This window comes from Rhopilema esculentum, chromosome 20 (assembly GCF_057945365.1).
Source record: "Rhopilema esculentum isolate cy_ngs chromosome 20, ASM5794536v1, whole genome shotgun sequence".
Lineage (NCBI taxonomy): Eukaryota > Metazoa > Cnidaria > Scyphozoa > Rhizostomeae > Rhizostomatidae > Rhopilema > Rhopilema esculentum.
Window position 1 is genome coordinate 3,666,592 of NC_142834.1, and position 24,001 is coordinate 3,690,592.

The 24,001-nt window shown below is 35.5% G+C and overlaps 2 long non-coding RNA genes across 2 annotated transcripts in view; one reads left to right on the plus strand and one right to left on the minus strand.

Moving 5' to 3' along the window:
* The first annotated feature begins 114 nt into the window (after positions 1-114).
* Positions 115-17,718, plus strand: LOC148957823 (uncharacterized). The gene is made up of 4 exons (XR_016145110.1): positions 115-276; positions 2,542-2,618; positions 4,427-4,548; positions 16,066-17,718. It is a non-coding gene; the product is annotated as an uncharacterized LOC148957823 (long non-coding RNA).
* Positions 17,719-19,755: 2,037 nt separating this feature from the next.
* The window catches only part of LOC148957824 (uncharacterized), a 79,799-nt gene continuing 75,553 nt past the window's right edge, over positions 19,756-24,001 (minus strand). Inside the window, exon 4 of the long non-coding RNA XR_016145111.1 lies at positions 19,756-21,351. This is a non-coding gene — a long non-coding RNA (uncharacterized LOC148957824). The remainder of the gene's footprint in view (positions 21,352-24,001) is intronic.

A 24,001-nucleotide genomic window follows, 5' to 3' on the forward strand; every position in this document is an offset into this window, starting at 1 on the left:
CTTTTTCTTTAAAATATAATAAGTGCCTCTGATTTTCCATATGGCCAAAAAGCAGTTGTTTGAAAAGATATCTTCTTTCGTCAACACGTATCGACGAAGGAGCTTTACTACCCAGAATGCTATTCGCCTTTCGTGTGATTAAAAACATGGCTTCGAAGAAAGTTGTTTTCGTCATAAGCGGCTCACGTGTTATAGTTATTCAAAGAAAATTTATATTTACTATGCGACAAGATGTTAGATAAATATATTGTAATGTTGAACAGTTAAAGGCCGAAGGTATGTCTTTGTTGCTACTGTTATTTTATAAACGCCATATGATGTCAGGCCAGCTTCTGATCAATCCCTGTGGTGTTTTTAGCGCCGTCTTTTCTGTAAGTTATGTTCTAAAATTACATTGCATAACTAGAGAAAAAGAGAATTGGGATTATTTCATAGGATGTTGTTCGTGGGTGCTATGCCATGAAGTCACCAAACTAAGTTGCCACTAGAGAGTGGCAAATATTGATCGCTGTGTCATATAGGGCTCTTGATTGCAATCTCTCAGATTTGTTTTTCAAAATTATTAAAACTCTTTTGAGTAAAAAACTCGTAAAGAGATTAATTTCTCAGGTTGAAAACAATAAAAAAGGAATTCTTTGAATTTAAAAATATTATTTACTTCAGAAGACACTTCCATTGGCATGTCACATTTTTATGCTCAGTGATGTTTTGTGTTTGTTCTTGTCTGTTGTTTGTGGCGTTTAGAATCATTTTGTTTTGCGTGTTGTAGAGTGTTGAATAGACTTTAAGCAACAAGAAGGGCTATTTTTTAGTGGAAGTTTAGGAATTATTATCTATCACTTTGTTATCTTAGGTTCTTAATCGATTTTTACCATTCTTCAAATCAGGTGTTGAGCCTTCACTTCCGCATTTGGCTGTTGGTGCCTTGATAAAAATCGATCAATAATCACATATAAAGCCCTAGACCAGGGATTCTTAATTATTTTAAATGCCGGGCCAGAAAAACATATAGAATTTCTTCGGGGGCCAGTTGGTTTTCAACTTTTACATACCTTGTGTAGGCTGCTCAAAATGAAACTCAGATCTCATTTTTACCAGGCTAAGTTAGTGATAAAATAGACAGGCCTTTTATTTCGTGCCTGCCTATCTTATCTACTTTTGCATAAACCCAAAGAATAGTTTCACAAAGGTCTGTAACTTTATGTTTCTTGTACCAGGCTGAGTAAGGAAATCGTTCTATGCTATTTTTGGGCTAGAACGTTCATCATCGTTAGTCTCTTGTTGGGTCGATTTGAAGTGCCTGAAGTCAGGTCAAGGGACTGCACAGCGTATTTTAAAGAAAGGTCAAAATCTTATGTTTGTGGATGTATTTAGTCAAGGCCACCTCCATGGTTGGTGGCAAGAAAAGTTTTAGGCTATATTAATCTAGGAATGGCCAGAAACAACACCTCAGTTAGATTTTAACGAGAGAAAATTCAAGGCATATTCTTGACTAGGTTTCATAGTTTTATCTGTTGATATGAAAAAGGAAACAAGGCATTTCCTATTTTGTTATTCCCTTTTGGACTAATAACTGTCCATGGACTGCATTTAAAATTTATTAAAGAGAAAAAAAATATATCAGAGGAGACAAAGGAAAACCAAAGATAAATTGAATTCCAGATTTTGAAAATGTTGGCAAAAAATATTTTTGAGGTAAAATGTATTCAGCAGGCAGAATGACATTTTGCTGTGGGCCGGAGATGACCCGCAGGTAGGGGTTTAAGAATGCCTGCCCTAGACCTAAGATATAACTTGATTGATTCAAGTAACAAGGCAGCTTATCCCCACCAGGGAGCTGATGCACCATCCTACCTTAGTTGCATAAAGTATGAGAGGGGAAGAGAAACAAAACTTAAAGAGCCAAGTCTACCCTTAATGAAATCATAATAATCTGTTATTTGAATCCTGTTATGTGAATAAGGCCAAACCCCTATGAGGTAAAATTATAGAGGATTTGAAGAAACACACTTTACTTTAAACCAGAAGGGGAGAGAGGGACAGGAGAAGAGAACAGCCTGGCAAGAGCATACATAAAAAACAAGAAGCCCTATCCAAAACACTTGCTTACACTCTCTGTAACAACTTTCACCCAAGAAATCCCAACTACAACTTCACCATTATTCCCAAAGGCATCAAAACAGCAAATTGAGGCTTAATAGCATAACTTTACACCTAAATTTGATTAATAAAATTGAAAGAAAATAAGAACCCTTAATGATTTCAAATTCTATAACATCTCTCATCAAGTGGATGAAAATTTTATTTGAATATGAATGTAAAAGTGAATCAGCCTTTAAATGTAAAGGTCGATAACCATTACAAGAAATTATTGAGCAAATACTCCAAGACCCCAACAGAATGGTTAAAAGTTTTGATATAAGATTTTTAAACACAGCATTGAAACTAATAAAAATCAATGCCAGTTTGTGAAAGATTATATACTAAAATTTTGATGATCTACATGATATATAAATTCATGTCTAAATTTGTTTTATGTAGAGTCATGGATATTTGCATCCTGCTTTGATTTCTGTGGTATTTTGTCTTGATGGGAAAACTTTGGAACCAAAAGCCAGGTAGTTAATTATGATATAGCATTTGCCAAGAAATATAATTTAATGTATCTTTCAAATCTGTTGTATCTTTCATTTAATGTAATCTACCTTTCGAATCAAGTATTTTAAAAAAAATTTTAAAATGTGAAGCAAACTAAAAGAGCTATCAACAAATAAGACTTTTTCCAGTGTATCATATGTTGTTTCCACCAAAGTTGAATATAATTTTCTTTAAATAAATGCTGTCTTGATGATAGAAACAGCCCTCCTTGCACTCCTGCAAGCAATCAGATGCTTTGCAATTCACACTTACCATTCCTTGCTGTCCTCAAAAAGATTTTGCAATCTAAGGACATCAATATCATTTTTAATTTTATATATTGTTTTAAATCTTGCTTAATTAATGCTCTGAATTTAGTCACTGTTCCTAAAAGAATGTTAATTTACTGTTTGGAAAACCTCATTTTCTTTTGTGCCAGAAAGATTTCATAGATTCATCTTTTAACTGAATGTATTTTGCCAAAATGCTCTGTAATTTTCCTTTGTAGACCTAGCCTTGAAAAGATTTTGCTCTTTAAAGCATAGCAAAGATGGAAACCAGATTATCTGTGATTAAATTGATCTTTTGATATTAGAGTCTATGTCAGCAGTGATTCGTTAGAGCATAATGGTCCAAGGAATTTTTCCAGCCGAAATGAGAATGATGACTTTATATTCACTCTTGTTGTAGTTATGTTTTTATACAATTCAGAGGACTTGGTCCTTAAATTTTTTTAGGGCAAGCCCCTGAATCCCCTCCCTTCATCAATGCCCATTGTTTTTAATTGTTTGCTTCATTCATCATTCAAATGTTCCTCTGAATCAATTTTCATTAAATAGTTATAATTTTTGGCAGGATAAAAGTCCCTGACATCCCCAAACGAAACCACAAAGTTACCCACTTTCTTCTACTGTTATATAATTTCAAATCAAGAGTAGACAGTCTTGAATTCCTCACAAAAATGTCCTTTTTATAGAAATTTAGGCCGAGATTGCCATTAATAAAATTTCAATAATAAAATTTCTTTTTCCATCAGATACTGATAGAGATTAGCCCACAAAATGAATATATTATAAAACTTTTCTTCCGTCTGCAGATAATTTGTCAACTAATTCTTTACTTCATTTATATAGCCTTTGATAAAGGGCGTGTCTGTGTGGATTTCTTATTTCGGCTCCCTCACTTCTGATCTGTTTCATAAGTAGCTTGATGTAGGACACATCTGAATATTGTTTTGTGGATTTTAAAGCTATGACTAAAATATTGAAAGTTTAGGAAAAATTTAGGCAATATCCTCACTTGTTTAATTTATCCAAATTCTTGCAAACTAAGCCTGCAATGTGATGCCAATCAAAGTCTAATGTAAATCATTATATATTACTTTTAACTACTGTGACATTACCTTCACTGATGCTACTTTTGAAGATATCCTCTTAGCAACGATACTACCCTTCATTAGGAAAACCAATGTCAATTTTTTGGCAATTCAGTTTTGAAAACAAAATTGTTTTGCTTTTTAGAACGTTGAAAAAATGTTAACAATCAAAAAGCCATCTATGATTTCGATACTTTGATTGAAACGACTTTTTAATTTCAGACTTTCTCGATAACGTTCTCCAGATCTCCTTTACTGATAAACAGTTTGGTTGGTTTTCTTCGGTTTTTCAGGTCTCGCTTTTAGCTCTGGACTCTGTTCTTTTGGACAAAATTCCAGAAACTTTCATTTTCTTAAACTTTATTGAAATATTTTTTCAACTACTCACAATGTTATTTTTTGGTCAAATCCTAGGGCTGACAAATTCCTCTTCAAAGCTCCATCAATATAGCCAGTTGATGCTTTGAACACCTAGAAATTGGATATGAATGGGATCTGGACTAAAACCTTCATAAAAACTTGTATGACTTTTGCAGGTATGTCGGTTCCCTTTCCTTCAAATTCCAAACTTACAAACTTAAATTGCATGGATCCTTGTGCTTTTATTCTGAAGTGCAGACCTTTAATTCTGAAGTGTCAACCTTATACTTTCTAAGGAAAATTTTTTTTTTCAAATTACCATTATATTTCAAAATGTATTTTTTCCTTGAGAATTAAATTCTATTCATGACTTACTATACGTTACTTTTGATGAAAAGTTTCTCACTGTTGTTAGCTTTGTAAAAATAATTCTCTAAAAACCTATTATATTTTTGTTTCCTTCCGCATGAATTTTTTTTTCTAACTTACTGCTGGTAGCTCTTTTGAAAAGCTTCTCTAAAAACCACTTTTATTTTTATTTCCTTGCGTATTAACTTTCGTTTATCACTTACTATAACTTACTCTGCTTTTGAGTTTCTCAAAAAGCCAACATGTCAATTTTTATTGCCAAGTTCCTGTAGAGAGCTTTGCGTTAGTGTTTCCCTAAAAGCCTTTGTTGTTTTTGTTTTATTACCTGTCAATTTTATTGCTACGTTGCTGTAGGGAGCTTTCCGTTAGAGTTTCTCTAAAATCCTTCGTTCTCTTTATTTTACTGCCTACCAATTTTTCAAGCTACGTTCCTGTACGGAGCTATGCTTTAGAGTTTCTCTAAAATCCTTCGTTCTCTTTTTTTGACTGTATGTCAATTTTTATTACTATGTTCCTGTAGGGAGCTTTGCTTTAAAGTTTCCCTAAGATCCTTCGTTGTTTTTATTTTAAGCCTGTAAATTATTATTGCTACGTTGCTGTAGGAAGCTTTCTTTTAGAGGTTCTCTAAAATCCTTCGTTGTTCTTTTATTTCCTGTCAATTTTATTGCTACGTTCCTGTAGGGAGCTTTACGTTAGAGTTTCTCAAAAATCCTTCGTTCTTTTTATTTTACTGCCTGTCAATTTTTATTGCTACGTTGCTGTAGGAAGCTTTGCTTTAGAGTTTCTCTAAAATCCCTCTTTCTCCTGATTTTACTGCCTGTCAATTCTTATTGCTACGTTCCTGTAGGAAGCTTTGCTTTAGAATTTCCCTAAGACCCTTCGTTCTCTTTATTTTACTGCCTGACAATTTTTCATGCTACGTTGCTGTGGGGAGCTTTGCTTTAGAGTTTCTCTAAAATCCTTCGTTCTCTTTATTTTACTGTATGTCAATTTTTATTGCTTTGTTCCTATAAGGAGCTTTCCTTTAGAGTTTCTCTAAAATCCTTTTTTCTCTTTATTTTACTGTCTGTCAATTTTTCATGCTACGTTGCTGTAGGGAGCTTTGCTTTAGAGTTTCTCTAAAATCTTTTTTTCTCTTTATTTTACTGCCTGTCAATTTTTTTTGTTACGTTGCTGTAGGGAGCTTTGCTCTAGAGTTTCTCTAAAATCCTTCTTTCTCTTTATTTTACTGCCTGTCAATTTTTTTTGTTACGTTGCTGTAGGGAGCTTTGCTATAGAGTTTCTCTAAAATCCTTCTTTCTCTTTATTTTAAGCCTGTCAATTTTTTTTGTTACGTTGCTGTAGGGAGCTTTGCTATAGAGTTTCTCTAAAATCCTTTTTTCTCTTTATTTTACTGTCTGTCAATTTTTTTTGTTACGTTGCTGTAGGGAGCTTTGCTCTAGAGTTTCTCTAAAATCCTTCTTTCTCTTTATTTTACTGCCTGTCAATTTTTTTTGTTACGTTGCTGTAGGGAGCTTTGCTATAGAGTTTCTCTAAAATCCTTCTTTCTCTTTATTTTACTGCCTGTCAATTTTTTTTGTTACGTTGCTGTAGGGAGCTTTGCTTTACAGTTTCTCTAAAATCCTTTTTTCTCTTTATTTTACTGCCTGTCAATTTTTTTTGTTACGTTGCTGTAGGGAGCTTTGCTCTAGAGTTTCTCTAAAATCCTTCTTTCTCTTTATTTTACTGCCTGTCAATTTTTTTTGTTACGTTGCTGTAGGGAGCTTTGCTCTAGAGTTTCTCTAAAATCCTTCTTTCTCTTTATTTTACTGCCTGTCAATTTTTTTTGTTACGTTGCTGTAGGGAGCTTTGCTTTACAGTTTCTCTAAAATCCTTTTTTCTCTTTATTTTACTGCCTGTCAATTTTTTTTGTTACGTTGCTGTAGGGAGCTTTGCTCTAGAGTTTCTCTAAAATCCTTCTTTCTCTTTATTTTACTGCCTGTCAATTTTTTTTGTTACGTTGCTGTAGGGAGCTTTGCTCTAGAGTTTCTCTAAAATCCTTCTTTCTCTTTATTTTACTGCCTGTCAATTTTTTTTGTTACGTTGCTGTAGGGAGCTTTGCTCTAGAGTTTCTCTAAAATCCTTCTTTCTCTTTATTTTACTGCCTGTCAATTTTTTTTGTTACGTTGCTGTAGGGAGCTTTGCTATAGAGTTTCTCTGAAATCCTTCTTTCTCTTTATTTTACTGCCTGTCAATTTTTTTTGTTACGTTGCTGTAGGGAGCTTTGCTTTACAGTTTCTCTAAAATCCTTTTTTCTCTTTATTTTACTGCCTGTCAATTTTTTTTGTTACGTTGCTGTAGGGAGCTTTGCTCTAGAGTTTCTCTAAAATCCTTCTTTCTCTTTATTTTACTGCCTGTCAATTTTTTTTGTTACGTTGCTGTAGGGAGCTTTGCTCTAGAGTTTCTCTAAAATCCTTCTTTCTCTTTATTTTAAGCCTGTCAATTTTTTTTGTTACGTTGCTGTAGGGAGCTTTGCTATAGAGTTTCTCTAAAATCCTTCTTTCTCTTCATTTTACTGCCTGTCAATTTTTTTTGTTACGTTGCTGTAGGGAGCTTTGCTCTAGAGTTTCTCTAAAATCCTTCTTTCTCTTTATTTTAAGCCTGTCAATTTTTTTTGTTACGTTGCTGTAGGGAGCTTTGCTATAGAGTTTCTCTAAAATCCTTCTTTCTCTTCATTTTACTGCCTGTCAATTTTTTTTGTTACGTTGCTGTAGGGAGCTTTGCTATAGAGTTTCTCTAAAATCCTTCTTTCTCTTTATTTTACTGCCTGTCAATTTTTTTTGTTACGTTGCTGTAGGGAGCTTTGCTATAGAGTTTCTCTAAAATCCTTCTTTCTCTTTATTTTAAGCCTGTCAATTTTTTTTGTTACGTTGCTGTAGGGAGCTATGCTATAGAGTTTCTCTAAAATCCTTCTTTCTCTTTATTTTACTGCCTGTCAATTTTTTTTGTTACGTTGCTGTAGGGAGCTTTGCTATAGAGTTTCTCTAAAATCCTTTTTTCTCTTTATTTTACTGCCTGTCAATTTTTTTTGTTACGTTGCTGTAGGGAGCTTTGCTATAGAGTTTCTCTAAAATCCTTCTTTCTCTTTATTTTAAGCCTGTCAATTTTTTTTGTTACGTTGCTGTAGGGAGCTTTGCTATAGAGTTTCTCTAAAATCCTTTTTTCTCTTTATTTTACTGCCTGTCAATTTTTTTTGTTACGTTGCTGTAGGGAGCTTTGCTATAGAGTTTCTCTAAAATCCTTTTTTCTCTTTATTTTACTGCCTGTCAATTTTTTTTGTTACGTTGCTGTAGGGAGCTTTGCTATAGAGTTTCTCTAAAATCCTTCTTTCTCTTTATTTTAAGCCTGTCAATTTTTTTTGTTACGTTGCTGTAGGGAGCTATGCTATAGAGTTTCTCTAAAATCCTTCTTTCTCTTTATTTTACTGCCTGTCAATTTTTTTTGTTACGTTGCTGTAGGGAGCTTTGCTATAGAGTTTCTCTAAAATCCTTTTTTCTCTTTATTTTACTGCCTGTCAATTTTTTTTGTTACGTTGCTGTAGGGAGCTTTGCTATAGAGTTTCTCTAAAATCCTTCTTTCTCTTTATTTTAAGCCTGTCAATTTTTTTTGTTACGTTGCTGTAGGGAGCTTTGCTATAGAGTTTCTCTAAAATCCTTTTTTCTCTTTATTTTACTGCCTGTCAATTTTTTTTGTTACGTTGCTGTAGGGAGCTTTGCTATAGAGTTTCTCTAAAATCCTTTTTTCTCTTTATTTTACTGCCTGTCAATTTTTTTTGTTACGTTGCTGTAGGGAGCTTTGCTATAGAGTTTCTCTAAAATCCTTTTTTCTCTTTATTTTACTGCCTGTCAATTTTTTTTGTTACGTTGCTGTAGGGAGCTTTGCTCTAGAGTTTCTCTAAAATCCTTTTTTCTCTTTATTTTACTGCCTGTCAATTTTGTTTGTTACGTTGCTGTAGGGAGCTTTGCTATAGAGTTTCTCTAAAATCCTTCTTTCTCTTTATTTTACTGCCTGTTAATTTTTATTGCAATGTTCCTATAAGGAGCTTTGCTTTAGAGTTTCTCTAAAATCCTTCGTTCTCTTTTTATACTGTATGTCAATTTTTATTGCTATGTTCCTGTAGGGAGCTTTGCTCTAGAGTTTCTCTAAAATCCTTCTTTCTCTTTATTTTACTGCCTGCCAATTTTTCATTCTTCGTTGCTGTAGGGAGTTTTGCTTTAGAGTTTCTCTAAAATCCTTTTTTCTCATTATTTTACTGCCTGCCAATTTTTCCTGCTTCGTTGCTGTATGAAGCTTTCTTTTAGAGGTTCTCTAAAATCCTTCGTTATTTTTTTATTGCCTGTCAATTTTATTGCTACGTGGCTGTAGGGTGCTTTGCTTTAGAGTTTCTCTAAAATCCTTCTTTCTCTTTATTTTACTGCCTGTCAATTTTTATTGCTATGTTCCTGTAGGGAGCTTTGCTTTAGAATTCCCGTAAGACCCTTCGTTCTCTTTATTTTACTGCCTGCCAATTTTTCATGCTTCGTTGCTGTAGGGAGTTTTGCTTTAGAGTTTCTCTAAAATCCTTTTTTCTCTTTATTTTACTGCCTGCCAATTTTTTTGTTACGTTGCTGTAGGGAGCTTTGCTTTAGAGTTTCTCTAAAATCCTTCTTTCTCTTTATTTTACTGCCTGCCTTTTTTTCATGCTTTGTTGCTGTAGGGAGTTTTGCTTTAGAGTTTCTCTAGAATCCTTTTTTCTCTTTACTTTACTGCCTGCCAATTTTTTTGTTACGTTGCTGTAGGGAGCTTTGCTTTAAAGTTTCCCTATGATCCTTTGTTCTTTTTATTTTAAGCCTGTAAATTTTTATTGCAACGTTGCTGTAGGAAGCTTTCTTTTAGAGGTTCTCTAAAATCCTTCGATATTTTTTTATTGCCTGTCAATTTTATTGCTACGTGGCTGTAGGGTGCTTTGCTTTAGAGTTTTTCTAAAATCCTTTTTTCTCTTTATTTTACTGCCTGTCAATTTTTTTTGTTACGTTGCTGTAGGGAGCTTTGCTTTAGAGTTTCTCTAAAATCCTTCTTTCTCTTTTTTTTACTGCCTGCCAATTTTTCATGCTTCGTTGCTGTAGGGAGTTTTGCTTTAGAGTTTCTCTAAAATCCTTTTTTCTCTTTATTTTACTGCCTGTTAATTTTTACTGCAATGTTCCTATAAGGAGCTTTCCGTTAGAGTTTCTCTAAAATCCTTCGTTCTCTTTTTTTACTTCATGTCAATTTTTATTGCTATGTTCCTGTAGGGAGCTTTGCTTTAGAATTCCCGTAAGACCCTTTGTTCTCTTTATTTTACTGCCTGCCTTTTTTTCATGCTTCGTTGCTGTAGGGAGTTTTGCTTTAGAGTTTCTCTAAAATCCTTCTTTCTCTTTATTTTACTGCCTGCCAATTTTTCATGCTTCGTTGCTGTAGGGAGTTTTGCTTTAGAGTTTCTCTGAAATCCTTTTTTCTCTTTATTTTACAGTCTGTCAATTTTTTTTGTTACGTTGCTGTTGGGAGCTTTGCTTTAGAATTGCCCTAAGACCCTTCGTTCTCTTTATTTTACTGCCTGCCAGTTTTTCATGCTTCATTGCTGTAGGGAGTTTTGCTTTAGAATTTCTCTAAAATCCTTTTTTCTCTTCTTTTTACTACCTGTCAATTTTTTTTGTTACGTTGCTGTCAGGTGCTTCGCTTTAGAGTTTCTCTAATATCTCTAGTTCTTATTATTTTCTTTCTTGCCAATTTTTACTGCAATGTTGCTGTAGGGAGCTTTGCTTTAAAGTTTCCCTATGATCCTTTGTTCTTTTTATTTTACTGTATGTCAATTTTTATTACTATGTTGCTGTAGGGAGCTTTGCTTTAAAGTTTCCCTATGATCCTTTGCTCTTTTTATTTTAAGCCTATAAATTTTTATTGCTACGTTGCTGTAGACAGCTTTCTTTTAGAGGTTCTCCAAAATCCTTCGTTATTTTTTTATTGCCTGTCATTTTTATTGCTACGTGGCTGTAGGGAGCTTTGCTATAGAGTTTCTCTAAAATCCTTTTTTCTCTTTATTTTACTGCCTGTCAATTTTTTTTGTTACGTTGCTGTAGGGAGCTTTGCTATAGAGTTTCTCTAAAATCCTTTTTTCTCTTTATTTTACTGCCTGTTAATTTTTTTTGTTACGTTGCTGTAGGGAGCTTTGCTATAGAGTTTCTCTAAAATCCTTTTTTCTCTTTATTTTACTGCCTGTCAATTTTTTTTGTTACGTTGCTGTAGGGAGCTTTGCTATAGAGTTTCTCTAAAATCCTTTTTTCTCTTTATTTTACTGCCTGTCAATTTTTTTTGTTACGTTGCTGTAGGGAGCTTTGCTATAGAGTTTCTCTAAAATCCTTTTTTCTCTTTATTTTACTGCCTGTCAATTTTTCTTGTTACGTTGCTGTAGGGAGCTTTGCTATAGAGTTTCTCTAAAATCCTTTTTTCTCTTTATTTTACTGCCTGTCAATTTTTTTTGTTACGTTGCTGTAGGGAGCTTTGCTATAGAGTTTCTCTAAAATCCTTTTTTCTCTTTATTTTACTGCCTGTCAATTTTTTTTGTTACGTTGCTGTAGGGAGCTTTGCTATAGAGTTTCTCTAAAATCCTTCTTTCTCTTTATTTTACTGTCTGTTAATTTTTATTGCTACGTGGCTGTAGGGAGCTTTGCTATAGAGTTTCTCTAAAATCCTTTTTTCTCTTTATTTTACTGCCTGTCAATTTTTTTTGTTACGTTGCTGTAGGGAGCTTTGCTATAGAGTTTCTCTAAAATCCTTCTTTCTCTTTATTTTACTGCCTGTCAATTTTTTTTGTTACGTTGCTGTAGGGAGCTTTGCTCTAGAGTTTCTCTAAAATCCTTCTTTCTTTTTATTTTACTGCCTGTTAATTTTTATTGCAATGTTCCTATAAGAAGCTTTGCTTTAGAGTTTCTCTAAAATCCTTCGTTCTCTTTTTATACTGTATGTCAATTTTTATTGCTATGTTCCTGTAGGGAGCTTTGCTCTAGAGTTTCTCTAAAATCCTTCTTTCTCTTTATTTTACTGCCTGCCAATTTTTCATTCTTCGTTGCTGTAGGGAGTTTTGCTTTAGAGTTTCTCTAAAATCCTTTTTTCTCATTATTTTACTGCCTGCCAATTTTTCCTGCTTCGTTGCTGTAGGAAGCTTTCTTTTAGAGGTTCTCTAAAATCCTTCGTTATTTTTTTATTGCCTGTCAATTTTATTGCTACGTGGCTGTAGGGTGCTTTGCTTTAGAGTTTCTCTAAAATCCTTCTTTCTCTTTATTTTACTGCCTGTCAATTTTTATTGCTATGTTCCTGTAGGGAGCTTTGCTTTAGAATTCCCCTAAGATCCTTCGTTCTCTTTATTTTACTGCCTGCCAATTTTTCATGCTTTGTTGCTGTAGGGAGTTTTGCTTTAGAGTTTCTCTAAAATCCTTTTTTCTCTTTATTTTAATGCCTGTCAATTTTTTTGTTACGTTGCTGTAGGGAGATTTGCTTTAGAGTTTCTCTAAAATCCTTGTTTCTCTTTATTTTACTGCCTGTCAATTTTTATTGCAATGTTCCTATAAGGAGCTTTCCTTTAGAGTTTCTCTAAAATCCTTCTTTTTTTACTGTATGTCAATTTTTATTGCTATGTTCCTGTAGGGAGCTTTGCTTTAGAATTCCCGTAAGACCCTTCGTTCTCTTTATTTTACTGCCTGCCAATTTTTCATGCTTCGTTGCTGTAGGGAGTTTTGCTTTAGAGTTTCTCTAAAATCCTTTTTTCTCTTTATTTTACTGCCTGCCAATTTTTTTGTTACGTTGCTGTAGGGAGCTTTGCTTTAGAGTTTCTCTAAAATCCTTCTTTCTCTTTATTTTACTGCCTGCCTTTTTTTCATGCTTTGTTGCTGTAGGGAGTTTTGCTTTAGAGTTTCTCTAGAATCCTTTTTTCTCTTTACTTTACTGCCTGCCAATTTTTTTGTTACGTTGCTGTAGGGAGCTTTGCTTTAAAGTTTCCCTATGATCCTTTGTTCTTTTCATTTTAAGCCTGTAAATTTTTATTGCCACGTTGCTGTAGGAAGCTTTCTTTTAGAGGTTCTCTAAAATCCTTCGATATTTTTTTAGTGCCTGTTAATTTTATTGCTACGTGGCTGTAGGGTGCTTTGCTTTTGAATTTTTCTAATATCCTTCGTTCTCTTCTTTTTACTACCTGTCAATTTTTTTTGTTACGTTGCTGTCAGGTGCTTCGCTTTAGAGTTTCTCTAATATCTCTAGTTCTTATTATTTTCTTTCTTGCCAATTTTTACTGCGATGTTGCTGTAGGGAGCTTTGCTTTAAAGTTTCCCTATGATCCTTTGTTCTTTTTATTTTACTGTATGTCAATTTTTATTACTATGTTGCTGTAGGGAGCTTTGCTTTAAAGTTTCCCTATGATCCTTTGCTCTTTTTATTTTAAGCCTATAAATTTTTATTGCTACGTTGCTGTAGACAGCTTTCTTTTAGAGGTTCTCTAAAATCCTTCGTTATTTTTTTATTGCCTGTCATTTTTATTGCTACGTGGCTGTAGGGTGCTTTGCTTTAGAGTTTCTCTAAAATCCTTCTTTCTCTTTATTTTACTGCCTGTCAATTTTTATTGCTATGTTCCTGTAGGGAGCTTTGCTTTAGACTTTCTCTAAAATCCTTCTTTCTCTTTATTTTACTGCCTGCCAATTTTTCATGCTTCGTTGCTGTAGGGAGTTTTGCTTTAGAGTTTCTCTAAAATCCTTTTTTCTCTTTATTTTAATGCCTGTTAATTTTTATTGCAATGTTCCTATAAGGAGCTTTCCGTTAGAGTTTCTCTAAAATCCTTCGTTCTCTTTTTTTACTTCATGTCAATTTTTATTGCTATGTTCCTGTAGGGAGCTTTGCTTTAGAATTGCCCTAAGACCCTTCGTTCTCTTTATTTTACTGCCTGCCAATTTTTACTGCAATGTTGCTGTAGGGAGCTTTGCTTTAAAGTTTCCCTATGATCCTTTGTTTTTTTTTTAAGCCTGTAAATTTTTATTGCTACGTTGCTGTAGGAAGCTTTCTTTTAGAGGTTCTCTAAAATCCTTCGTTATTTTTTTATTGCCTCTCAATTTTATTGCTACGTGGCTGTAGGGTGCTTTGCTTTAGAGTTTCTCTAAAATCCTTCTTTCTCTTTATTTTACTGCCTGTCAATTTTTTTTGTTACGTTGCTGTAGGGAGCTTTGCTTTAAAGTTTCTCTAAAATCCTTGTTTCTCTTTATTTTACTTCCTGTTAATTTTTATTGCAATGTTCCTATAAGGAGCTTTCCTTCAGAGTTTCTCTAAAATCCTTCGTTCTCTTTTTTTACTGTATGTCAATTTTTATTGCTATGTTCCTGTAGGGAGCTTTGCTTTAGAATTCCCGTAAGACCCTTCGTTCTCTTTATTTTACTGCCTGCCTTTTTTTCATGCTTCGTTGCTGTAGGGAGTTTTGCTCTAGAGTTTCTCTAAAATCCTTTTTTCTCTTTACTTTACTGCCTGTCAATTTTTTTTGTTACGTTGCTGTAAGGAGCTTTGCTTTAGAGTTTCTCTAAAATCCTTCTTTCTCTTTATTTTACTGCCTGCCAATTTTTCATGCTTCGTTGCTGTAGGGAGTTTTGCTTTAGAATTTCTCTAAAATCCTTTTTTCTCTTTATTTTACCGTCTGTCAATTTTTTTTGTTACGTTGCTGTTGGGAGCTTTGCTTTAGAGTTTCTCTAAAATTCTTCTTTCTCTTTATTTTACTGTCTGCCAATTTTTCATGCTACGTTGCTGTAGGGAGTTTTGCTCTAGAGTTTCTCTAAAATCCTTTTTTCTCTTTACTTTACTGCCTGTCAATTTTTTTTGTTACGTTGCTGTTGGGAGCTTTGCTTTAGAGTTTCTCTAAAATTCTTCTTTCTCTTTATTTTACTGTCTGCCAATTTTTCATGCTACGTTGCTGTAGGGAGTTTTGCTCTAGAGTTTCTCTAAAATCCTTTTTTCTCTTTACTTTACTGCCTGTCAATTTTTTTTGTTACGTTGCTGTTGGGAGCTTTGCTTTAGAGTTTCTCTAAAATTCTTCTTTCTCTTTATTTTACTGTCTGCCAATTTTTCATGCTACGTTGCTGTAGGGAGTTTTGCTCTAGAGTTTCTCTAAAATCCTTTTTTCTCTTTACTTTACTGCCTGTCAATTTTTTTTGTTACGTTGCTGTTGGGAGCTTTGCTTTAGAGTTTCTCTAAAATTCTTCTTTCTCTTTATTTTACTGCCTGTCAATTTTTCATGCTACGTTGCTGTAGGGAGTTTTGCTCTAGAGTTTCTCTAAAATCCTTTTTTCTCTTTACTTTACTAGCTGTCATCTTTTTTGTTACGTTGCTGTAGGGAGCTTTGCTTTAGAGTTTCTCTAATATCTTTCGTTCTTATTATTTTCTTTCTTGCCAATTTTTACTGCAATGTTGCTGTAGGGAGCTTTGCTTTAAAGTTTCCCTATGATCCTTTGTTCTTTTTATTTTAAGCCTATAAATTTTTATTGCTACGTTGCTGTAGACAGCTTTCTTTTAGAGGTTCTCTAAAATCCTTCGTTATTTTTTTATTGCCTGTCATTTTTATTGCTACGTGGCTGTAGGGTGCTTTGCTTTAGAGTTTCTCTAAAATCCTTCTTTCTCTTTATTTTACTGCCTGTCAATTTTTATTGCTATGTTCCTGTAGGGAGCTTTGCTTTAGAATTCCCCTAAGACCCTTCGTTCTCTTTATTGTACTGCCTGCCAATTTTTTTTGTTACGTTGCTGTAGGGAGCTTTGCTTTAGAGTTTCTCTAAAATCCTTCTTTCTCTTTATTTTACTGCCTGTTTATTTTTATTGCAATGTTCCTATAAGGAGCTTTCCTTTAGAGTTTCTCTAAAATCCTTCGTTCTCTTTTTTTACTGTATGTCAATTTTTCATGCTCTGTTGCTGTAGGGAGTTTTGCTTAAGGGTTTCTCTAAAATCCTTTTTTCTCTTTATTTTACTGCCTGTCAATTTTTTTGTTACGTTGCTGTAGGGAGCTTTGCTTTAGAGTTTCTCTAATATCTTTCGTTCTTATTATTTTCTTACTCAGCCGCCTTGAACCTAGGTTACGTAAAAGGACTTCCTTCTTTTGAAGCAATGGAATGCTGTAAGGGGCAAGCACCTCAAAAAAACCAACAACACAGTCACCCTTTAGAACCATGTACGACGGCACCTTTCTGTGTAGCTTTTAATTTTAAGGGATAAGACATTTCAGCTAAGAGTTATATTTTCATTAAATTTTCTAGGAGAAATGTTCGCTGTCGCAGACACCCAGTGGACACCGCAATAAAAGATGATGTCGATGCATCAGTAGCAAAGAGGCAAACGCACATGAAGGAAAGGTTTACCACATGAACCAAGTCTCTATACAGAAATCCAATACAGACACTTTCCTTGTTTGTAATCGTTTAAAGATTTTGCAGCCACAAGAACGTTGCAGACAATTCCATTCCGTATGGCATGTAAACTTGATTTCTCACGCTCGGCCTTGTAACATCTCTTTATAACTTGTCCAGTCGCCTTTAGCTCCCGAATGGAATGCCCCCTCGCCCTTAATGTGCCGCTTATGTACCGCCTAACTACCGAAATTGTTCGGCCTAACTGCCCAAAATTAAGTAGGGTAACTCTGAACGGAAAGCTGCAATTTGGAGCCATCTATTGTCGGGAAATGTACAAAGAAGTCTCTAAGTTAACCATAAACACACCCTCTTCGATCGCGTGGAACATAGGTCGATGCAATATCCAGGGCAATCGCGAGGCAAGCCTTGCTGGGGGGGGGGGGAGGTGTGGACAACAAATTTACCTGATTATTAAACAATTACCTGAAATTCTTAACATGCTGAAGCAAACCTCTGCAATACTTTTTGTCAATCTAACGGTGTGGCATATAATTCGCAATTTTCAATTTTATATGATTATAACAGACTTTTATAATAGTTTAGTCAAATCTGTATATCGGGACGGGCAAGGATATACCTACCCGAGCCCGCACCATGGTTGCCGCCGAGGGACTAGAAAATTTTCGAATTTTGATGCTTCCAGTTCCCTGGAAAATAATTTTTTTTTTACCAAATTTTACTAAAGCAATCCTATTAATCCTATTAAAAATTCTTTTATTTTTACAAACAAATTGAGCAGCAGATAAAAACAACTGGCAAAATTTCCCCGTGGTTTGAAAAATTCCATGTTGTCAGTTACCTCTGAAGCCAGGTAACAAGCAGCACTGGTTGTCAATTTAGATCGCTCTTTCCAACCTAGCATGCCTTTTGAATGTTACAAAAAAACCTGGAGCTCATTATGAATTGCAGTTGACGCTTCTACCGAGAAACTTTAGGGGAAATGGACACATGGCACAATTTTACCTAAAGAGGGCATGGATTATTAAATTTTGTGCCAACAAGAAATCTTCAAATCTTCAAATCATTAGTTTGTTTACCTTCCTTCATACCAAGAAAAATCATATTTAACCAAAGGAGCAACTACCTTTGCTTATTCCTTTATTGATCTTAAGCATGACGGTCTCTGAAATTCCTAAAGCGTTGCTTCCACTGGGCGGACTTTACCTGAAATTTCCTATCCAGATGCTATTCAGGAGATGTGACACCCTTCAGTCGCGACGCCCCTAGTAATATTGAACCCCTTTCCTACTTACAACCCTGCATCCTTAGTAAATGTATATTCTGAAGCTACTTAGCACCCTTATTGCCCTCTCAAACTCTCCTTTTTAAACAGTGAACGACAAGTGTCGTCTAACTACAGCGAAAAGATGCCCATCTCCATCGGGAGCATTCCCCATCATTGATACATTGTTTATGTTCTCCTTTTAGGTTCGGCCTTGTCGATTGCCACCCTCAACAAATTAAGAGAGTATTTTGAGATGAAGCTTTAGAAATTGTCTATTGAATTTCTTTTGTTTGAAGTGAGAATCTTTTGAATTGTTGGTTTTTAGGAAAGATAATTGATACTCGCTCATCCAAAAGGTTAAAGTAAACGTCCTTTTGTGGAATGGTAGCATGGATTGAGATAAACATTGCTTATTTTCTGTGTATTTTTCCTGTTTTGCGTTTAAAAGATATTTGATATTCCAGCCGGCCCGGCCCTCACCTCTCAGTGTTTTCACAAAGAGAGGCTTTTGTCTGAAATTGAATGGCCAGTGTTTCAGCTAGAAGTTGCATTATTGGCGAAACCATAAACAGTATCAAATTTTAGTTTCCACCATTAGGTGCGGGAGGTTGCGGCCGTCCTTGTGGTATTTCGTTTTGTCGAATAGGACCGATTTAAGCAAAGTTATTTGACTTTTTCTTGGCTGAGAGCAAGGGGGATTCAGGTTTACATAAAGGCGTTCAGAAAAAACAATAGGCTTGTGATTCCCCGAGTTTCTGAAGACTTGGGTTTTTAGCGATTTACACAAAAAGTATCACAGTTACAAGTTTTTTAGTGCATTCATGAGATGGGCCGTTCGATGCTCGATTTTTTGAGCTATTTCCCGTAATTTTGGGACCTGTTTATGCTGAGTTATTGAGGATTTGGTGATTAAAACACGCAAAAAACGGTTTTTTGCAGTTTAAAAATCTAAAACAGCCGATAAAAATTCTGTGAAGCAATGAAAATATCGCTGATTTTTTGCTCGATTTTTTGAGCTATTGCTTGTCTTGTTTGAAGCTTGCGTTACTGAATTAACTCGATTTTTCCGAAAAGTGCACTTTTCAAATTTTCTCAAATTTGCATCGCAGCTACCGATCAAGCTCAAACCGGTAACTGCGGCGGCGGTCAAAACTTTTTCTTGAAAAACGGTGTTTAATTGACACTTAAAAACAGGAAAAGTCTGTGAACGGGTAAAAGAGCTTCCTGGATTCGATTTAAATGCATTTAAAGTTGCATTTCATGATTTTTTAAAGTTTCGATACATTTGCCCCAATTAAACACCGTTTTTCGTTTCCTTTTGACGAATAGGACCGATTTTTGCAAAGTTATTCGACTTTTTCTTGGCTGAGAGCAAGGGGGGTTGAGGTTTACATAAAGGCGTTCAGAAAAATCAATAGGCTTCTGATTCCCCTGTTTCTAAAGACTTGGGTTTTTAGCGATTTACACAAAAAGTATCACAGTTACAAGTTTTTGAGTGCATCCATGAGATGGACCGTTTGATGCTCGATTTTGTGAGCCGTTTCCCGTAATTTTAGGACCTGTCTTTGCCGAGTTATTGAGGATCTAATGATTAGAACAAAAGAAATGGAAATTCCCAAAGAACTGTGAAAATCAGACAGTTTTGAGAGTTTCTTGACCGAACAATCCGATCGGGCGACGGGCGGCTAGCAACATTGGGGCAAATGTATCGAAACTTTAAAAAATCATGAAATGCAACTTTAAATGCATTTAAATCGAATCCAGGAAGCTCTTTTCACCGTTCACAGACTTTTCCTGTTTTTAAATTCCAATTAAACACCGTTTTACGTTTCCTTTTGTCGAATGGGATCGATTTTTGCAAAGTTATTCGACTTTTTCTTGGTTGAGAGCAAGGGGGATTCAGGTTTACATCAAGGCGTTCAGAAAAAACAATAGGCTTCTGATTCCCCAAGTTTCTAAAGACTTGGGTTTTTAGCGATTTAAACAAAAAGTATCACAGTTACAAGTTTTTGAGCGCATCCATGAGGTGGACCGTTTGATGCTCGATTTTGTGAGCCGTTTCCCGTAATTTTAGGACCTGTCTTTGCCGAGTTATTGAGGATCTAATGATTAGAACAAAAGAAATGGAAATTCCCAAAGAGCTGTGAAAATCAGACAGTTTTGAGAGTTTCTTGACCGAACAAGCCGATCGGGCGACGGGCGGCTAGCAACATTGGGGCAAATGTATCGAAACTTTAAAAAATCATGAAATGCAACTTTAAATGCATTTAAATCGAATCCAGGAAGCTCTTTTCACCGTTCACAGACTTTTCCTGTTTTTAAATTCCAATTAAACACCGTTTTTCAAGGAAAAGTTTTGACCGCCGCCGCAGTTACCGGTTTGAGCTTGATCGGTCGCTGCGATGCAAATTTGAGAAAATTTGAAAAGTGCACTTTTCGGAAAAATCGAGTTAATTCAGTAACGCAAGCTTCAAACAAGACAGGCAATAGCTCAAAAAATCGAGCAAAAAATCAGCGATATCTTGAACGCCTCGCAGAATTTTTATCGGCTGTTTTCGATTTTTAAACTGCAAAAAACCGTTTTTTGCGTGTTTTAATCACTAAATCCTCAATAACTCAGCATAAACAGGTCCCAAAATTACGGGAAATAGCTCAAAAAATCGAGCATCGAACGGCCCATCTCATGAATGCACTAAAAAACTTGTAACTGTGATACTTTTTGTGTAAATCGCTAAAAACCCAAGTCTTCAGAAACTCGGGGAATCACAAGCCTATTGTTTTTTCTGAACGCCTTTATGTAAACCTGAATCCCCCTTGCTCTCAGCCAAGAAAAAGTCAAATAACTTTGCTTAAATCGGTCCTATTCGACAAAACGAAATACCACAAGGACGGCCGCAACCTCCCGCACCTAATGGTGGAAACTAAAATTTGATACTGTTTATGGTTTCGCCAATAATGCAACTTCTAGCTGAAACACTGGCCATTCAATTTCAGACAAAAGCCTCTCTTTGTGAAAACACTAAGAGGTGAGGGCCGGGCCGGCTGGAATATCAAATATCTTTTAAACGCAAAACAGGAAAAATACACAGAAAATAAGCAATATTTATCTCAATCCATGCTACCATTCCACAAAAGGACGTTTACTTTAACCTTTTGGATGAGCGAGTAAAAATTATCTTTCCTAAAAACCAACAATTCAAAAGATTCTCACTTCAAACAAAAGAAATTCAATAGACGATTTCTAAAGCTTCATCTCAAAATACTCTCTTAATTTGTTGAGGGTGGCAATCGACAAGGCCGAACCTAAAAGGAGAACATAAACAATGTAACAATGATGGGGAATGCTCTCGACGTAGATGGGCATTTGAACACCGCTCGAAAAGAAATGTATCGGAGAGTCTGAGGGGGCAAGTTGCTAAGTAGTTTCAGATTATACATTTACTAAGGATTCAGGGCTGGGGTAGGAAAAGGGCCCAATTTTGCATTGACCTATGATTCACGCGATCGAAGTGGTTGTTTATCGTTAACTTAGGGACTCCTTTACATATTTTCCGACAATAGATGGCTCCAAACAGCAGCTTTCTATTCAGAGTTACCCTAACCCTACTTAATCTTCGGCGTTTAGGCGGCACAAAAGCTTCAAGGGCAAGGGCCTTTACAAAGGCGAATGTGAGAAATCAAGTTTACACGCCATGGGGAAAGAAATTTCCGGCAACACGTTTCTATGCATAGAAAATCTTTAAAATTTAAAACGATAAACAAACTAGGAAAAAGTGTCTGTATTGGGTTTCTATGTGGAGATTTGGTTCATTCCCTAAACCTTTTCTTCACTTGCGTTTGCCTCTTTGCTACTGATGCATCGACATCATCTTCTGTTGCGGCGTCCACTGGGTGTCTGCGGCATTCACCTAAAAATTTAATGAAAATGTCACTTTTGGCTGAAATGTCTTATCTTTTTGAATTGACAGATACACAGAGAGGTGACGACTGACGTCGTACATGGTTACAAAGAGTGACTGTGCTGCTGGTTTCTTTGAGATGCTTGCCCCTTACGGCATTCCATTGCTGAGATTTAACGAAGACGCTTCTAAGAGGAGCAAAACAGAATCAATCCTGGAAAATTTTCAGCCATAAAAAGAGATTGGTTCACATACAAATCTGCTCACGAAGGAATTTGTTTTTAAAGAAGGAAATCCTCTTACGAATTTAGGTTACGGCAGCTGAATCCCCTTCAAAGGCGACCCTTTAAACACATACTTCTTCCATTAAATATTCAACCTTCCTGAATATTTAATTTTATTGAACTTCTTCCTGAATTTGATGCTATAAAGATCATAGTTTGTTTTAAACAGCGAGGGTTGCAGAGACTGCTCGCTTTTTTTGTGTCGTTAGCAAACCGAAGTTCGCAAACTCATTCAAAGCTATTCATAAGCAAAGTTGGCAACTTCAATAAAGAGCTTAGAAGTCGTTTGAAAGTTTTTCTAATGATATCTCAATGGTCTTTCTGTTATTAAAGGTTTATTTGATGCATAAGTTTTGATGTAGCATTTGAAAACTGTGTCGGGAATTGAGCTCTTTGGTGGATCGAAAATGAACTAAAAGGAGTATTGGCGCGTGATTGGCTATTTGGTTTCTCCTCTCTAGTGATTTTCGATCCAAAACGTTGTTTTCGGTTTTCTGTGCAGTCTTGATATTAGCCATTGTCATTTGATCATTTTCATTGGTTGTATTTATAATTATTTGACCTTGATCATTGATAATTTTGCAAAAAATCATCATTAGTGACAAGTTGCGATTTCCTGCTTGTACAACAGTTTGCTGATGCCTGAGATCGAGGGGCGATTCACTCTTGCAAATAGCGTACGAGATTTTGCCTAAAACAAAAGGATTTCTAGAGATTTTCAGATAAAAAAATAGGATTTTCACAAAAGGTGTACGAGATTTTCTTAGAGTTATTTGTCCCTCGGTTGAGATAATAATTTATCAATGACTTGTACGGCATTCAAGTTGTATCTGTATACCCCAGAGGCATCAATTTTGTTGCGTTCTTGCGCAATCTCCCGACCCCATTATTCTGTGGATATACCTTTGTTTGAAAGTGGTCAGCAGGGAGCAGCCTCAGTGAAATGGAACAAATAAATATTTGAAGTTTCAAGATAAAAATATCGCGTTAAGGGGTGCTTTTCTTATTACGCAAAAGGGGACATGCTTGAGAATATGGAATATTCTCTAGGAGCGTTTAATAACCCACCCAGAAAGGCTTATATTATGGTGATAAAAAAACATGCATTTCTTGCATCAATTTGATACCAAAGGTTTTGGTTTTTTTTCCTACGTGAACAGAGAAAGGCGGAAATGTCATCCTTTTGGGGGTTTAAGGAGATTGCACGCCGTCCTGGATACTGCCAAGGTGCAAATTTATCTCTTTATGAAAAATGCTGATAATAATACGTTGTAAAAAACAAGCAAAAATACAGCATAATTTACTGAGGGTAGGAGAAAATGTTTATGTGCTATACAAAAACATAATTTTCTGAAATTTTAATCCTCAAAAACAGCATGAAATATTGAATGAAATCAGCCCTATGGAAAAGGGAAAGGGAAAATGAATAGGAAATAATCAATATTCAATATAGAATCTTCGAATTAATACCCAAGATGGCCCAGGATGGCTAAATAAACGCACCTGTAAACGCATTAGCTAACTACATAAACGCACCTGCTTGCTTTGTAAACGCACTAGCTAGCTAAATAAACGCACCATTTCGTCCTGTAAACGCATTAGCTAGCTACATAAACGCACCTGCTTGCTTTGTAAACGCATTAGCTAGCTAAATAAACGCCCCATTTCGTCCTGTAAACGCATTAGCTAGCTACATAAACGCACCTGCTTGCCTTGTAAACGCATTAGCTAGCTAAATAAACGCCCCATTTCGTCCTGTAAACGCATTAGCTAGCTACATAAACGCACCTTCTTCCTTTGTAAACGCATAAGCTAACTAAATAAACACCCCATTTCGTCCTGTAAACGCGTTAGCTAGCTACATAAACGCACCTGCTTGCCTTGTAAACGCATTAGCTAGCTAAATAAACGCCCCATTTCGTCCTGAAAACGCATGAGCTAGCAACATAAATGCACCTGCTTGCTTTGTAAACGTATTAGCTAGCTAAATAAACGCCCCATTTCGTCCTGTAAACGCATTAGCTAGCTACATAAACGCACCTGCTTGCTTTGTAAACGTATCAGCTAGCTAAATAAACGCCCTATTTTGTCCCGTAAACGCATTAGCTAGCTACATAAACGCACCTGCTTGCTTTGTAAACGTATTAGCTAGGTAAATTAACGCCCCATTTCGTCCTGTAAACGCATGAGCTAGCTACATAAACGCACCTGCTTGCCTTGTAAACGTATTAGCTAGGTAAATAAACGCCCCATTTCGTCCTGTAAACGCATGAGCTAGCAACATAAATGCACCTGCTTGCTTTGTAAACGTATTAGCTAGCTAAATAAACGCCCCATTTCGTCCTGTAAACGCATTAGCTAGCTACATAAACGCA